The following is a 17,329-nucleotide window of genomic DNA, read 5'->3' on the forward strand; positions in this document are numbered from 1 at the left end:
TGAGTGAGGCTGCTATTTCTGGTGAGAACCTGAACTGACAGAGGAAGAACAAGCAGCCTCAACTCAAAGTCTGCGGCAGAAGCAGGGTCCTCACGGGACAGCCAGGAGTCAGGATGAGTGGAAAGGATCTATGGAGGTGTGCTGACTATAATCCAGGCACAGGAGTATTTATTATTATTTGCCATTTATTGTGCACTTAGTATGTACCAGGTACTGTGATGGGTATTTTGCATACATTGTCATATTTAATTTAATCTTAATATCAACCAAATGAGTTAGCATTATTATCTCCACTTTGCAGGTGAGAAAACTGAGGCTATTGATAATCTGACACTTTGACTCATTTCTATGAATTCAGATAACTTCTACCTTGTCATTTTGATGATTAAATGACTTTGTATGTGTCAGGTGGCCAGGTGCACATTGTTGAAACTCAACATATAGTAGCGAGACAGCAGAAGCAAGAACTACAATCCTGCAGCCTGTGGAACAAAATCCACATTCACAGAAAGATAGACAAGAGGAAAAGGCAAAGGGCTATGTACCAGAAGAAGGAACAAGATAAAACCCCAGAAAAACAACTAAATGAAGTGGAGATAGGCAACCTTCCAGAAAAAGAATTCAGAATAATGATAGTGAAGATGATACAGGACATCAGAAAAAGAATGGAGGCAAAGATTGAGAAGATGCAAGAAATGTTTAACAAAGACCTAGAAGAATTAAAGAACAAACAAACAGAGATGAACAATACAATAACTGAAATGAAAAATACACTAGAAGGACGCAATAGCAGAGTAACTGAAGCAGAACGGATTAGTGACCTGGAAGACAGAATGGTAGAATTCACTGCCATGGAACAGAATAAAGAAAAAAGAATGAAAAGAAATGAAGACAGCCTAAGAGACCTCTGGGACAACATTAAATGCAACAACGTTCGCATTATAGGGGTCCCAGAAGGAGAAGAGAGAGAGAAAGGACCCGAGAAAATATTTGAAGAGATTATAGTCGAAAACTTCCCTAACATGGGAAAGGAAATAGCCACCCAAGTCCAGGAAGCACAGAGAGTCCCAGGCAGGATAAACCCAAGGAGAAACACGCTGAGACACATAGTAATCAAACTGACAAAAATTAAAGACAAAGAAAAATTATTGAAAAAATTATTGAAAGCAACAATTTGTTATAACATACAAGGGAACTTCCATAAGGTTAACAGCTGATTTCTCAGCAGACACTCTACAAACCAGAAGGGAGTGGCATGATATATTTAAAGTGATGAAAGGGAAGAACCTTCAACCAAGATTACTCTACCCGGCAAGCAGCTCATTCAGATTCAACGGAGAAATCCAAAGCTTTACAGACAGGCAAAAGCTAAGAGAATTCACCACCACCAAACCAGCCCTACAACAAATGCTAAAGGAAAGTCTCTAAGTGAGAAACACAAGAGAAGAAAAGGAACTACAAAAACAAACCCATAGGGCTTCCCTGGTGGTGCAGTGGTTGAGAGTCTGCCTGCCGATGCAGGGGACACAGGTTCGTGCCCCGGTCTGGGAAGATCCCACATGCCGCAGAGCAGCTGGGCCCGTGAGCCATGGCTGCTGAGCCTGCGCGTCCGGAGCCTGTGCTCCACGACGGGAGAGGCCACAGCAGTGAGAGGCCCTTGTACTGCCAAAAAAAATAATAATAATAAATAAATAAATAAAATAAAGAATGTTACAAGAGACAAGGAAGGACACTACATAATGATCAAGGGATCACTCCAAGAAGAAGATATAACAATTATAAATATTTATGCACCTAACATAAGAGCACCTCAATACATAAGGCAACTGCTAACAGCTATAAAAGAGGAAATCGACAGTAACACAATAATAGTGGGGGACTTTAACACCTCACTTACACCAATGGACAGATCATCCAAACAGAAAATTAATAAGGAAACACAAGCTTTAAATGACACAATAGACCAGATAGATTTAATTGATATTTATAGGACATTCCATCCCAAAACAGCAGATTACACTTTCTTCTCAAGTGCACACAGAACATTCTCCAGGATAGATCACATTTGGGTCACAAATCAAACCTCAGTAAATTTAAGAAAACTGAAATCATATCAAGCATCTTTTCTGACCATAATGCTATGAGATTAGAAATAAATTACAGGGAAAAAAACACAAACACATGGAGGCTAAACAATACATTACTAAATAACCAAGAGATCACTGAAGAAATCAAAGAGGAAATCAAAAAATACCTAGAGACAAATTACAAAAAATACCTAGAGACAAATTACAAAAAGCAGTTCTAAGAAGGAAGTTTATAGCAATACAAGCCTACCTCAAGAAACAAAAAAATCTCAAACAATCTAACCTTACACCTAAAGGAATTAGAGAAAGAAGAATAAACAAAAGCCAAAGTTAGCAGAAGGAAAGAAATCATATAGACCAGAGCAGAAATAAATGAAATAGAAACAAAGAAAACAATAACAAAGATCAATAAAACTAAAAGCTGGTTCTTTGAGAAGATAAAATTGAGAAACCATTAGCCAGACTCATCAAGAAAAAGAGGGAGAGGACTCAAATCAATAAAATTAGAAGTGAAAAAGGAGAAGTTACAACAGACACCGCAGAAATATAAAGCATCCTAAGAGACTACTACAAGCAACTCTATGCCAATAAAATGGACAACCTGGAAGAAATGGACAAATTCTTAGAAAGGTATAACCTTCCAAGACTGAACCAGGAAGAAATAGAAAATATGAACAGACCAATCACAAGTAATGAAATTGAAACTGTGATTAAAAGTTTTCCAAAAAATGAAAGTCCAGGACCAGATGTCTTTACAGGCGAATTCTATCAAACATTTAGAGAAGAGGTAACACCCATCTTCTCAAACTCTTCCAAAAAATCGCAGAGGAAGGAACACTCTCAAACCCATTCTATGAGGCCACGATCACCCTGATACCAAAACCAGATAAAGATACTACAAAAAAAGAAAATTACAGACCAATATCACTCATGAATATAGATGCAAAAATCCTCAACAAAATACTAGCAAACAGAATCCAACAACACATTAAAAGGATCATACACCATGATCAAGTGGGATTTATCCCAGGGATGCAAGGATTCTTCAATGTATGCAAATCAATCCATGTGATACACCATAGTAACAAATTGAAGAAGAAAAACCATATGATCATCTCAATAGATGCAGAGAAAGCTTTTGACAAAATTCAGCACCGATTTATGATAAAAACTCTCCAGAAAGTGGGCACAGAGGGAAGCTACCTCAGCATAATAAAGGCCATATACGACAAACCCACAGTAAACATCATTCTCAATGGTGAAAAACTGAAAGCATTTCCTCTAAGATCAGGAACAAGACAAGGATGTCCACTCTCACCACTGTTATTCAACATAGTTTTGGAAGTCCTAGCCACGGAATCAGAGAAGAAAAAGAAATAAAAGGAATACAAATCGGAAGAGAAGAAGTAAAGCTGTCACTGTTTGCAGATGAGAATCCTAAAGTTGCCACCAGAAAACTACCAGAGCTAATCAATGAATTTGGTAAAGTTGCAGGATACAAAATTAATGCACAGAAATCTCTTGCATTCCTATACACTAATGATGAAAAATCTGAAAGAGAAATCCATTTACCACTGCAACAAAAAGAATAAAATACCTAGGAATAAACCTACCTAGGGAGACAAAAGACCTGTATACAGAAAACTATAAGACACTGATGAAAGAAATTAAAGATGATACAAACAGATGGAGAGATATACCATGTTCTTGGATTGGAAGAATCAACATTGTGAAAATGACTCTACTACCCAAAGCAATCTACAGATTCAATGCAATCCCTATCAAATTACCAATGGCATTTTTCACAGAACTAGAACAAAAAATTTCACACTTTGTATGGAAACACAAAAGACCCCAAACAGTCAAAGCAATCTTGAGAAAGAAAAACGGAGCTGGAGGAATCAGCCTCCCTGACTTCAGACTATACTACAAAGCTACAGTAATCAAGACAATATGGTACTGGCACAAAAACAGAAATATAGATCAATGGAACAGGATAGAAAGCCCAGAGATAAACCCACGCACCTATGGTCAACTAATCTATGACAAAGGTGGCAAGGATATACAATGGAGAAAAGACAGCCTCTTCAATAAGTGGTGCTGGGAAAACTGGAAAGCTACATGTAAAAGAATGAAATTAGAACACTCCCTAACACCATACACAAAAACAAACTCAAAATGGCTTAGAGACCTAAATGTAAGACTGGACACTATAAAAATCTCAGAGGAAAGCATAGGAAGAACACTCTTTGACATAAATCACAGTAAGATCTTTTTTGATCCACCTCCTAGAGTAATGGAAATAAAACCAAAAATAAACAAATGGGACCTAATGACACTTAAAAGCTTTTGCACAGCAAAGGAAACTACAAACAAGACCAAAAGACAACCCTCAGAATGGGAGAAAATATTTGCAAACGAATCAATGGACAAAGGATTAATCTCCAAAATATATAAACAGCTCTTGCAGGTCAATATTAAAAAAACAAACAACCCAATCTAAAAATGGGCAGAAGACCTAAATAGACATTTCTCCAAAGAAGACACACAGATGGCCAAGAAGCACATGAAAAGCTGCTCAACATCACTAATTATTAGAGAAATGCAAATTAAAACTACAACGAAGTATCACCTCACACCAGTTAGAATGGGCATCATCAGAAAATCTACAAACAAATGCTGGAGAGGGTGTTGAGAAAAGGGAACCCTCTTGCACTGTTGGTGGGAATGTAAATTGATACAGCCAATATGGAGAACAGATGGAGGTTCCTTAAAAAACTAAAAATAGAACTACCATATGACCCAGCAATCCCACTACTGGGCATATACCCAGAGAAAATCATAATTCAAAAAGACACATGCACCCCAATGTTCATTGCAGCACTATTTACAATAGCCAGGTCATGGAAGCAACCTAAATGCCCATTGACAGGCAAATGGGTAAAGAAGACGTGGTACATATATACAATGGAATGTTACTCAGCTATAAAATTGAACGAAGTTGGGTCATTTGTAGAGACATGGATGGATTTAGAGACTGTCATACAGAGTGAAGTAAGTCAGAAAGAGAAAAACAAATATCGTATATTAACACATATATGTGGAACCTAGAAAAATGGTAAAGATGAACTGGTTTGCAGGGCAGAAATAGAGACACAGATGTAGAGAACAAACGTATGGACACCAAGGGGGGAAAGTGGGGGGTGGTGGTGTGATGAGTTGGGCGATTGGGATTGACATGTATACACTGAAGTGTATAAAATTGATGACTAATAAAACCTGTTGTATAAAAAAGTAAATTAAATAAAATTCAAAAATTCAAAAAAAAAAAGCTATCGGAGCAGTTTACTAGGTGTAATAACAGGAGACTTTTCTTTTCTCCCCACTACAACCTCTGGACTCTTGGGCTTATGAGATATATCACAACATTGTCCTCTGATTCAAAGCTTGTACTGCATCCTGTAAGATAGAAGCCCATTTAAAAAAACAAAAACAAAAACAACAACAAAATAAACATATAGCAGCTATCATCGTGAGATATTAGAAACTGAAGTGGAAGCCCATCCACAGGGGAAGGGCGCCTCTCATCATCATTTTCATTTTAGGGCCATAAATGAAGATGTAGTGCTTATGTGTGTGTGTGCATGGGGGAAACAGATCTCCATCAACATCAGCTGAGCACTTATCATGTACCAGGCTCTATGCTGAACATTGGCATTCACACAGTCCTAAGGGAGAACTCCTATTATCATTCCATTTGACAGATGAGGAAATAGAGGCACACAAGAGTTATTGATAGCAAAACTGAGATTTCAACCCGGGTCGAAGCCCATGTGAAAGAAAGCTTCCTGGAAAAGTTGGCCTTTGAAAGGAGTAACATGCAGGGGGACAGGCAGGCTCAAAGACAGGAGGCTGGATGGGGGTGGGGGTGGGTGTTAGAGGGTGCTGCAAGCTTGAGATAGTGGCTCCAATGCATGTTTTTCACACCACAAAGCAATTCTGACATGATCTACCTGGAGATTCCACAGGTTATGGGCTAAGTCCCGCAGGACTGCTCCCATTCCCCAATTGTGATGTCAGTCACAAATTCAGGGTATCACCCGTGCCTCTGACCAACAGGCTATAGGCACTCCTGTTGCTTGGGAAATTCCAAGGGTTTGAGGAGCTTTGTGCCAGGAACAAGGGACAGAGACCAGATGCATTTCTTATTATACCACAGGGGCTCTAACAGGGAGAGAATTGACAGAGGATTAGGAGAGTGAGGCAAGAAGTAGTTGCATCAGGGCCCACTTTATTTTCTCCACACTAGAGCCTGCCTGGGTCACCAGAGGCTGCCAGCCCTGGGAGGGGATCACCCAGGCAAGAGAACCCTAGACTTTCTGCTGCTTTCTGGGACCCTGCTTGCCCAGAGGGCCCCACTCTGGACTCCCCAGGCCCTGGGTATGGTTCCACACAGAAAATGAGGTGTCTGTGAGAAAGCTTCAAGATTTCTAAAAGCCTATAAGAGAATATTACTCAGCCATAAAAACGAATGAAATATTGCCATTTGCAGCAACATGGATGGACCTAGAGATTATCATACTAAGCGAAGTCAGATAAAGACAAATATATGATATCACTAACATGTGGAATCTAAAAAAATGATACAAATGAACTTATTTACAAAATGGAAATAGACTCATAGATATAGAAAACAAACTCATGGTTACCAAAGGGGAAAGGGGGAGGAAGGGATAAATTAGGAGTTTGGGATTAACATATATACACAACTATATATAAAGTAGATAAACAACAAGGACCTACTGTATAGCACAGGGAACTATATTCAATATCTTGTGATAACCTATAATGTGATAACCTTTTTACAAGAGAATCTAAAAAAGAATATATGTATATATATATACACACACACATATATAACTGAATCATTTTGCTGTACACCTGAAACATTGTATGTCAACGATACTTCAATTTAAAAAAAGAAGAAAAAAAAAGCCTAGAAGAACCGTACATTTGCTTGCAAAAAGGCCAGAGGCTAACTAATACAAGTTTCCTCATTTCTGGCTGGAATTTTCCCAGCTCAGTGTAGCAGTTGTGGATGAAAAAATTAATAGTCGATCTAAGAAAGAAATGGAAAATTTTACTGGAACCAACCTGAGGATTCTAACCTGGGAGACAGTCTTTCAGAAAGCTCTGAGGACTGTTCCACCCATTAGAGGTCAAAGCACAGTTATGTACATTTTGAGACAAATATACATCAAATGACGCATTATTGACAATTTACACAATCCAGATCTGCACGTATAAAGCGAATAGAGGGTCATGTGTCATCATGGCCCCTTACGAGATTAAGAAGGAAGGTTATCTCCTAAGGAGGTCTGGTTAATGCAGATGCACGACACACACTAAAGGGGAGGGAGGAGGCCCAAACCGGCAAAGAAAACTTTTGTTTAAATTTGTTCTTGTCTTGCCATAAAATATGAATTTTATTTCATCACAGTGATGACTGATGTCCTACTAATTAGAACTGTTGGTTCATTCTGTCCACTGAAAAAACACACAACTTAAGAGCGGGAGCAGTGAGTTTCAGTTTTATTCAGGGACTGTACTGAGGACTGTAGCTCGGGAGACAGCCTCTCAGAGAGCCCTGAGGAACTGCTCCAAAGAGGGAGGGGAGGGGCCAGTATGTATATGAATTTTTTGGTGGAAAATACATGTAGTTAAGCATTAAAAAGGTTACTGCTAATCACAAAGTTAATGATTTTAGTGCTTATCTATTTATGCATAGGAAAATGCAAGAATCTGGGGGTCATTGAAATTCTTCCTGAGGTAAGCATCTTAACTATCAAGGGGCCTTTATACCCAAAATACAGAAGCTTCAACCTGTTTTTTCCATCCTGAATTCCCCTCAGAGTGCATTGTCATGGGTGACTACACTACCACTGGTAAGTGGGTTGCAACTTAACCCTTTGTATAAGGGGATGATGAGTGACACCCTTTGTTTGTTTGTTTGTTTTAATTTTTATTGGAGTATAGTTGATTTACAATGTTGTGTTAGTTTCAGGTGTATAGGAAAGCGAATCAGTTATACATACACATATATCTTTTTTTTTAAGATTCTTTTCCCATATAGGCCATTACAAAGTACTGAGTAGAGTTCCCTGTGCTATACAGCAGGTTCTTATTAGTTATCTATTTTATATATAGTACTGTGTATATGTCAATCCCAATCTCCCAATTTATCCCTTCCCCTGCCCTTATCCCCTGGTAACCATAAGTTTGTTTTCTACATCTGTGCTTTGTTCTAGTTGTTTACAATTCATAGGTACATCTTTTAAATAAATCAAAGGAGAAAGGTAAGACATTTCTTTCTTAGAAGTCAGATTTACTGAGATATGATTTATACACAATAACATTCACCTTTTTAAGTAACAGTTCAATGATTTTTGACAAACACATACAGGTGTGTAACCATCACCACAATCAAGATACAGAACATTTCCATCATCCCAGAAAGTTCCCTTGTGTCCCTTTATAGTCAGCCCAGAACCCTACTCCTAGACCTTGCCACCAGTTATGTTTTATGTCCTATAGTTTTGTCTTTTCGAATATCACAGAAAATGGAATTCAGATAGTATGGTTTGTTGTGAACATATAGTTTCATCTTTTTTAGTTAAATACCAGGAGTGAGACAGCTGGGTTGTATGGTATAATGTTAATTGTACCAGGAATTCCCAAACTGTTTTCCAGTGTGGTTGTACCATTTTACATTCCCATCAGCACTGTGTGAGAATTCCAGTACTTGGGCTCAGGGCTTTGTTTTCAGCAATTCAAATAGGTGTGTAGTGGTATCTCATTTTGATTTGAATTTTCTTAATACAAGTTATTCTTTTTTAATAAGCAAGACTTGTCTGGAGACACGGTGTTTCAAACCTTGGGGCATCCTAATTTGCTGGCTTTGCCTGATACAGAGAGTCGGGAAGATCTTTCCCTGTCCCGTGTTGGCAGGGACCTGCACTTCTCGCATCCAGTCAGTAGAGGGCAGGAGAGGACAGAAAATAAGCCTCCCAGTTTTGGACTATCAGGGGCCAGCATGGATAATACTTGGATGCACTACTGTATTTATAGTTTTTCTCAAATGCCTCTCCCTCTGAACCTCTTTAGCTGCCACCTTGTGAGGCTTGAGTCCCCAGATTAATCTTGTGAAGTGATTCAAGGCCAAACCTCTTAACCAACCTTGTAAAATCCTAAGAACTGAATTACCCAAACTGAGCCACCTTTGTAGAGCCCTTAATACGTCTACTCTCCAACGTCACTCACCAGAGCCTGTGTTAGGGGGAACCACAGGCAGCTGAGTTGGTGAACCTCTGTCCTTCTTCAACTTTTCAGGAGCCGAAAGAGACTAAGGAAGGTCTTTGTGGGGGACAAGTCTCCAGACCGCCCCCGCGCCCTGCCATTGGCTACGCGCCCTCCTCTCCAGGACCTGGGTTGGGGCAGTTCAGATGGGGCACGGCACAGATCTTCTGGGGCCGGGGCTGCCGAGTGCCCCCAAAGACGTACTCCCGCCTGAGCCCTGGGCTCCCCTCTGGCAGTTGGAACCAAAAGGTCCTGAGGAGGGTGGCAAACATCAGGAAGAGCTCCATCCAAGCCAGCTGGTCCCCTAGGCACACCGATGCCCTGTGTGAAGGAAAGGTCAGAGGGTGGCAGCTGTCCCTGTGCCTGTCCTGTCACACCCACCACCCATGACCCAGTGCTGTGTCCAGTACCTGCAGAGAATGGCAGGAAGGCCTCACTGACCAGGAAGTTTCCATCCTTGTCCAGGAAGTGGCCAGGGTTGAATTGTTGGGGGTCTCCCAACACTCAGGGTCATAGAGCACAGAGGCCAGGTTGGACAAGATGATGGTGCCCTCCAGAGAGGAGCTGGTATGGCTCAGGGAGCTCAGCTGGCCCAGCACCCAGCCCTGATGCTGGGCTGATATGAGCTCAGAGAACACTCGGTGTGCAGAGGAGAGTTGCCTGGGACCAGGGGGCCTCAAAGAGATTCAGCAGACAGGCCTTCACATCAGTGAAGTTGTTGGGCATTATGCTCTCCCGGCTAAGGGGCACCCACCTCCATCCTAAAGACTCCTGGCCCAGGCTAGAGACTCAGCTTCTGCCTCCTAGGAAGAGGGCCAGTGGCTATTGGGCATGAACGGAGGGGACCAAGTTCTGCACAGGGCAATGAATACTGGTGGTGTGTGTGTGTGTGTGTGTGTGTGTGTGTGAAAGAGAGAGAGAGAGGAGAAATGGAATGGCAGACAAACAAAGTGAAAGAAAGACTGAGTAACAAGGCAGATACAAGAAGAGACAGAAAACTTCAATCCTTAGGATTAGGGAGAGGAGAGAGTGACCTCTAACCCGAGCCCTCACTCTACCTCAAAGAAGTGAATAACTGGAAAGAGAATCAGACTGAACAGATGGGAGAAGAAAGGAGCCAAATGCTCCTGTTGGTGACTTCAGCTCCTTATCACGTGGGCCCTGGGCTGACCAGGAAGCCAAAGTGGAACCAGGATGGGGTTGGCTATGGACCCGGGACCTGGGAGGTGCAGCTCCAGGTGCTCTGAGGAAGGCCTCATAGCCTGTGGCTCATTAACCAACACCAGAGAATTAAACTGGTCACCCCTGTGGGGACTAGAGAACTAACTGGCCACGAGATTCTCAGTTTTGACAAAGGCATCTTGAAATTAAAAACTCAGCAGTTTGAAGCCTGCACACCAAAGAGAAGCCGGTGAAGAATGCAGAAGTTCAGACAATGTAAATACTTTCAGAAGGCACTTTTCTTTTTTCTTCTTCTTCTTCTTTTTTTTTTTTTTGTTTTTTAGTTGCTCTACTGAAGCCTTAAGGGAGGGGCCTGACCTTAGCCATCCAGACTGACAGGCACCCAGACCTCTTTACTCCGTGGCTTTAATCAGAGGGATTGGGAAGCACGTGTTCTCGCTGCTGCCTGAGTGAGCTGTTTGTTTCTTAGTTATAGTCCTGGGAATTTCCCTCCATTTTCACTACCAGGGATGAAGTAACCTCTGCATTACAACAGTTCTTAATAATCACCTTCAGATGCAGAGGCTCCTGGCAAGATGCTCTTTTCCCTCCAGAATTATTTCTATCCTGTTCTGGGTAATGTTCTGGACTCCTTGCAAAGTGATTAACTTATATTAATTTGTGGGACAGGCTCAGACCATAGCCTACCCAGCACACAACACGGGCAACCCTCCTTCTCCTACAAATTATAGAGCCATCTGCCTGCTGGATACCTCCTGGGGATTCTATCCCAACTTCTTCCCAGTAAATGGCAGCTTGGAGCTTACAACCAAATAGAATGTCTGAAGAGAGACAGGCTTGAAGCGCCACCTCTGTATTAGGGACCATTGCTGTTGTCGCTGTCACTCGACTGAACCGTTTAGGAATATCTGTAACATTTACTGATCTACTGTCAAGCTTTGATTCTACTTTCAGGAGACATCTCTCGCCCAAGTTGGAAAAGCTCAGTATTGATTCCAGGCTGTTAATGGCTCCCTGGAGCTCTTATCACAGAACACCTCCTAGAATCAAATTGGCAGGAATGGGCTATTAATAAGGAAATTTCTAATCCCAAACGACATGAAGCAGAGCTGAACCTTAGTTCCCTCCTTTTTAACTTGACCTTGGAACAACTCTTGGACAACCAGGGCCTGGGGGCTTCTACCAGGATAACAGCAAAATGAGTTGATGACATGGTCCTATCCTCACAATTAAGGAGACATTTGTCTAACCTCTGAACTTGATGGCCAAATACTGCCAAGGACTGTTCAGTATTAGCCAATCTGGCAGACCAATAGACAATGCAAAACGCCTCCTTCCAACATGCTGATTCACTTAACTTCCTAAAGAGGCATTTCTAGAGCAATATGAACGGCAGGGAGTATGGTAGAGCAAAATATTTGGAATCAGAGGGACATGAATTCGAAACTCAGTTAAGTACCTTTCTAACTGTGTGTTTGCGGCAGTTACTTGAGCTCTCTTAAGCTATCTGTTAAAAAAAAAAAGATTAACAGTAGCAACAGCATCTAAAGGACAGGGTTATTATGAAGAAAAAAATGCATGGAGTCAGGAATCTCAAGTCTGATCAAATTAATAAGAATTTAATAATCACGTCCTGGCAGGGCCCTTCCTGTCAAGTCTTCCCTGAACCATGGTTGTAAAAGTTGAACAAAGATTCTCATGATGGAAAAAATTGGGCCCCCATACCTTCTATCCCCATTGTTTTCACGGTGTACCACCTTGTACCATTGAGGCTTCCTCCAGGGACAGGCTGGAGCATCAGTGCTGAGCCAAAGTCCCTTTCTGAGGAAAGTCTTAACACAGCGCACCTCTGTGCATAGGGCACCAAGATGAGTGACTCTGTTTCATCTTCATTAAAATGGCAACCTTGCCACCTACACACCTGTGCTACATTTCCTTTAAAATGACACCCCACTCCCAAAATGATTCATGATGCCTGGCATTCACTCCCCGTACAACCATCTCCCCTTGACGGTGGGCTGCCTCTAGTGACTCACTTCTAGCAAATAGAATATGGCAAAAGTGATGGGATACCACATCTGAGATTAGGATACAAAAAGACGGTAGCTTCTGTCTTCTCACTTGCTCTCTCTAGTGAAGGGCCGCCGCTATGTTTTGAGCTGCCCTATGTAGAGGCCCAATGTTAAGGAACTGAGGGTGGCCTCCAGCCAACAGCCCAGGAGACACTGAATCCTGAAGAAAGCAATGCAAGTGCTCTGACAGTGGAACCTCCCCATGGAGCCTTCAGATAAGAGAAATGTGTTCATGTTAAACTTTCATCGTTTAAAATGGGTTGAAGAGGGTTTCCCTGGTGGCGCAGTGGTTGGGAGTCCGCCTGCCGATGCAGGGGATGCGGGTTCGTGCCCTGGTCCGCGAAGATCCCACATGCCGTAGGGCAGCTGGGCCCATGAGCCATGGCCGCTGAGCCTGCGCGTCCGGAGCCTGTGCTCCACAACGGGAGAGGCCACAGCGGGGAGAGGCCCGGGTACCGCAAAAAAAAAAAAAAAAAAAAAAAAAAAGGGTTGAAGATAAGAAGAAGCTACCATATGAAAGAATATTTCTGTGTCTTTAAACTCCTACTGAAGGCACCACCCAATACATCGTCCACGGGCCCTCAAAAAGGTATTCTGATTGATGATCTTCATAATAACTTCTCGAAGGGTGATAAGCCAGTTTTCCTGATTCAGGCATGCCTCCTTTTATGACATAATGCGAGTCATACCTAATCGGGATTTCCTTTTTTGACTTGATCCAGGGAAGCTCAGACTCAAGTTTTATGTACATATACAGTGGCTGTTCTTGACCTAAACAGTTTGATTTAACTTTATTCCTCTATCTCTCCTTATTCAGTACTTGTTCTCTTAACCTAGTTATAAAATGAAAGAAATGAGAAAGGCGTTTCTACTAGAAATCAGTTCTAAGGATATAACACAAAATGCAGACCAAGCCTAAGGCACATAAATGGCAAATAGGCTAAAAGTTCACCAATAAGGGTTAAGAATTAGAAAACATCCATCTGGTGGAACATTATGCAGCCATTTAGAGTGACGTGGAACAGTGGTTTTCAAAATGTGGTCCCGGGCCCCAACGCATCCACACCACTTGGGAACCTGTCAGAAAGGCAGATTCTCAGGCCTCACCCCCAATATTCTGGGAATGGCTCCCAGCAACATACATTTTAGCAAGCCCTGCATGTGATTCTGGTGTACCTAGAAGTTTGGGAACCAGTAATGTAGAAGAATCAGAATGATATGTTAAGTGAAATGAAGGATTCAGAGTTATACATTCAGCATAATCACAGCTACGTAAAATATATGTGGACAAAAAAGACTGGAAAGAGGTGCATTAAAATGTCTGCAGGGGTTACTTCTGAACAACACAGAACATTTAAAAATATCCCTAATTGAGTGTATTCTTTCGCAATCATAACTCTCCATCCGGAATGCCATGGATAGAGATGAAGGGATGGATGGATGCATGATTGACTGAGTTGGCAGACAGGCAGAAGCTGTAGCAGGTGGCTGTGCTGGGCAGGCAGCCCAGCGAAGGGTGCTTTCTGCAGGCACTGGATCGAGCATGAGGTCACACTGGGGCCACCTACCTTGGGCACGGGGTGGCCGTGCACATGGGTGGAGGTCACTCACTGGCGCACGGCATCTGTGGTCACGACGCAGCTGAGGCGCTGCACCTCACGGACGGTGCGGGTGTAGGGCAGTAGCTCGCGGTCCTAGTAGCGGATGGCCTGGGAGGTGCCCAGCACCGCATCCAGTTCCCGCTGCACCCTCTCTGCAGGCGGCTCTGCGTGGGTCCCGGGAAGGGCTGCAGCCCGACCTCCCCACCACGCCCTACCGTCCTCGTCCCCACCCAGAGACAGTCGCCAAGGTTCATCGCCCCTAGGTTGCCCTACCCCACTCAGCCACCCCTGGTCCCAACAGTGGCAGTCCCTCTCTGAGGCAGAGCTTGTGAACAAGATTTTGCAGGAGTTGCTCCTCCGAGGGGAACTTGAGGGAAGGGCTAGGACCCAGATTTCAGCACCCACTGTGTGCCAAGTGTTCTATATACAAAGAGTCCTATGGGGTAGGAACTGTTGTCTCCACTTTACAGACAAGAAAACTGAGGCTGTGACAGGACCGGTACTTTTCTGAAGGCCACAAAACTAGTGGAACCAGGATCTGAACTCAGGTCATGGCCAGTTTGTCCCTGAGAGAACTCTAGCCGCCTTTCTTTCCTTTGTGATCTTGGTGGACATTGACACAGGGCCTGGCACTTAGTAGGTGCTGGATCATTACTGAATGGGTGAAATAATGTTGCCTCATTTCACACTGTTCCTAAGTGGTTGAATTACTTACCCAGGATCACTCAGTCAGTAGCAGGGTGGGACTAGAAGTCCCCACCCCCCAGCCCCTCCATCTGATTCAAAGCCATGAACACCTCCTACACCACAGCAGTGAGAGCAGGACCCACCCCTGGGGCCACAGACCAAAGACAGTGATGGGGACAGGTTCCTTCAGCCCAGAAGCCCACAGCAGGGGTAATGGGCATGGGGCAGTCAGCAGGGTGTAACCATGGCCCCCTTACCCCGGAGGGCTCCATGCTGGACCACGTAGATGAGTGCCCAGCACAGGGTAGTGGCCGTGGTGTCAGTGCCTCCCAGAAACAGGTCGACCACTACCTGGATCAGGTTTTCTTCATTGAATGTAGAGACAGGGTCGTCCGTGGCCTGGTGGGTGGGGGATGAGTGGTGGGGAGAGCAGCTCTGAGTCTGAAGCTCTCCTCTCACAGAGCCCTGGCATCTCCCTGACTGAGGCCTGGCCTGTCCCTAAACTTGTGGGACCAGAACTCCTCTGGGGTCAGAAGGGCCTGAGTCCCAGGACTGCACTGACTTTTGAGGGGAAAACTGCCCTGACATCAGCCAGGTCCCCTGCTTCCCACCCTACCCATGCCTGCAGGAGCCAGCGCCGGCCTGGGTAAAGATAGGGAGGGAAAAACCCAAACGGCTGCTGCTTCAGCGTGTTCTGAAAAACTGAGGTCAGGATGAGGAACTGAGGCCGTGGCCTTGAAATGAGATGCAGCCGGGAAGACAGCCCCCTCCGTCCCTCCCTCCCTCCGTCTGCAGCTGTTTCAGGCCCACCTTAGTGATCTGGGCCAGGTAGCAGCTGATGAACTCCTTGGGGGCCTCAGGTGTCCTGAGTTTGTGTCTGCTGATCTCCCGGCAGATATAGCCTCGCACAGCCTTCTGGTACCTAAACATCTCCTGGTGGGGGCCTGGGAGGCGGTGGAAGGCCCAGGGGAACCGATCATACAGCTGTGGGGGAAGAGGCCTGCCCAGGGGCTGCTCAGGTGCTGACCCTGAGCCAGGGCAGCTCAGAATGGTGCTGGGGGCACCAAAGTGGTCTGGAACCTCTGACATGGGCATCCCAGGACCGCTCGTCATCTGGAAACTCTCCACACTCCCAAAGTAATCTAGACAGTAATGAAGGCAGTAGTAGCAGAGACTGGACCCAGGGCTCAGCTAGGATGTCGCAGGCCCAGACAGCTGTATTTAAGGGGGTTTAACCTGTCTCTTACTCCCTGCCCACACTTCCATGCTCAACCACAATAAAGGAACTTTGATGCTGTGAATCGTCATTTTGCTGAGCAGAGGCTGCCTGAGGAACCCAGAATCAGGCCCCATGGCCTTCCTCCTGCCTACCTGACACCCTCCCTGCTATGCCCTGGCTGAGGCCCCTGCCTACCCTGGGCCCCCAGCTGTCCAATGGTCGGCACACCTGCCTCCCCGAGGGCCAGCTTACCCTGCACCAAATGGTGCTGACAAAGGCCAGGCCAAAGTCGATGGCTTGAATCAGTTCCTGGAAGAAGGGATCCTCCAAGAGGAAGCGGCAGCCAAACACGAGGGTCCCAATGACTCTGGCCGTGGACGTGACAATGTGTACCCGAGGGTCGAAGGGTCTACCTGAGAACAGAGGGGCAGGGCTCAGGGCGAGGAGGCAAAAAGAGCACTGCCCTGAGTGTTCATCCAGTCTGTATAAGGTCACTCATTGCATCACTCATTCATTCCCAGTCTTCAGTCATTCACTCAGCAAATGCTTACGGAGCAACTTCTATGAGCCAGGCTTGGTGACAGGCGCTGGGTTTGCAGGGAGAGGTGTGGGAGACAGACCCATTTAAACACACTAGAACGTGGGGCAGGTATGTCCCAGCTGGGAACAAAGGATGCAGGGACCAGCTGTGCCTGGGATTTGGGGAGGGCTTCTTAGGCAGGTGATGTCAGCCAGGTCTGAAAGGAGCAGTGGTTTCTCACAGGGAGGAAAGGGGAGTGGATTAGGACATTCCAGAGGGGGAACAGCATGTGCAAAGGGTCTGTGGTATAAAAGGCTCAAGATGTTGAGGGAGGACATTTCCCCATCTGTAGAGAAGGGCTTCAGGCTTCTCAATGGACTGGACGTTCCTGGGCCTCTGTCTGCCCACTTGCCCACCTTACAGAAACTCCTGATTTATTGATGTAGCACAAATCCCCTACTGGACCCGCAAAGGGTCCACCCCTTTACACACACACACACACACACACACACACACACCCGAGGGCTCAGCCTCCTTGCAGGAGTGTGCTTGTTTGTTGTGGAGGGATTAGGGTGGTCTTGCCCCAGCCGCTCCTTACCCTGCTC

General features: G+C 44.5%; 1 pseudogene across 1 annotated transcript; it reads right to left on the reverse strand.

Annotated features, from left to right (window-relative positions):
- Positions 1–9,547: 9,547 nt before the first annotated feature.
- Positions 9,548–16,098, reverse strand: LOC307186344 (cytochrome P450 2J2-like; annotated as a pseudogene). Its single transcript has 5 exons — positions 15,796–16,098; positions 15,243–15,384; positions 14,266–14,450; positions 9,854–9,994; positions 9,548–9,764 (listed from the first exon to the last, which is right to left on the reverse strand). The product of its transcript is annotated as a cytochrome P450 2J2-like (transcript).
- Between the last annotated feature and the right edge of the window lie 1,231 nt (positions 16,099–17,329).

This window comes from Stenella coeruleoalba (assembly GCF_951394435.1).
Source record: "Stenella coeruleoalba genome assembly, chromosome: 5".
NCBI classification, from domain to species: Eukaryota; Metazoa; Chordata; class Mammalia; order Artiodactyla; family Delphinidae; genus Stenella; species Stenella coeruleoalba.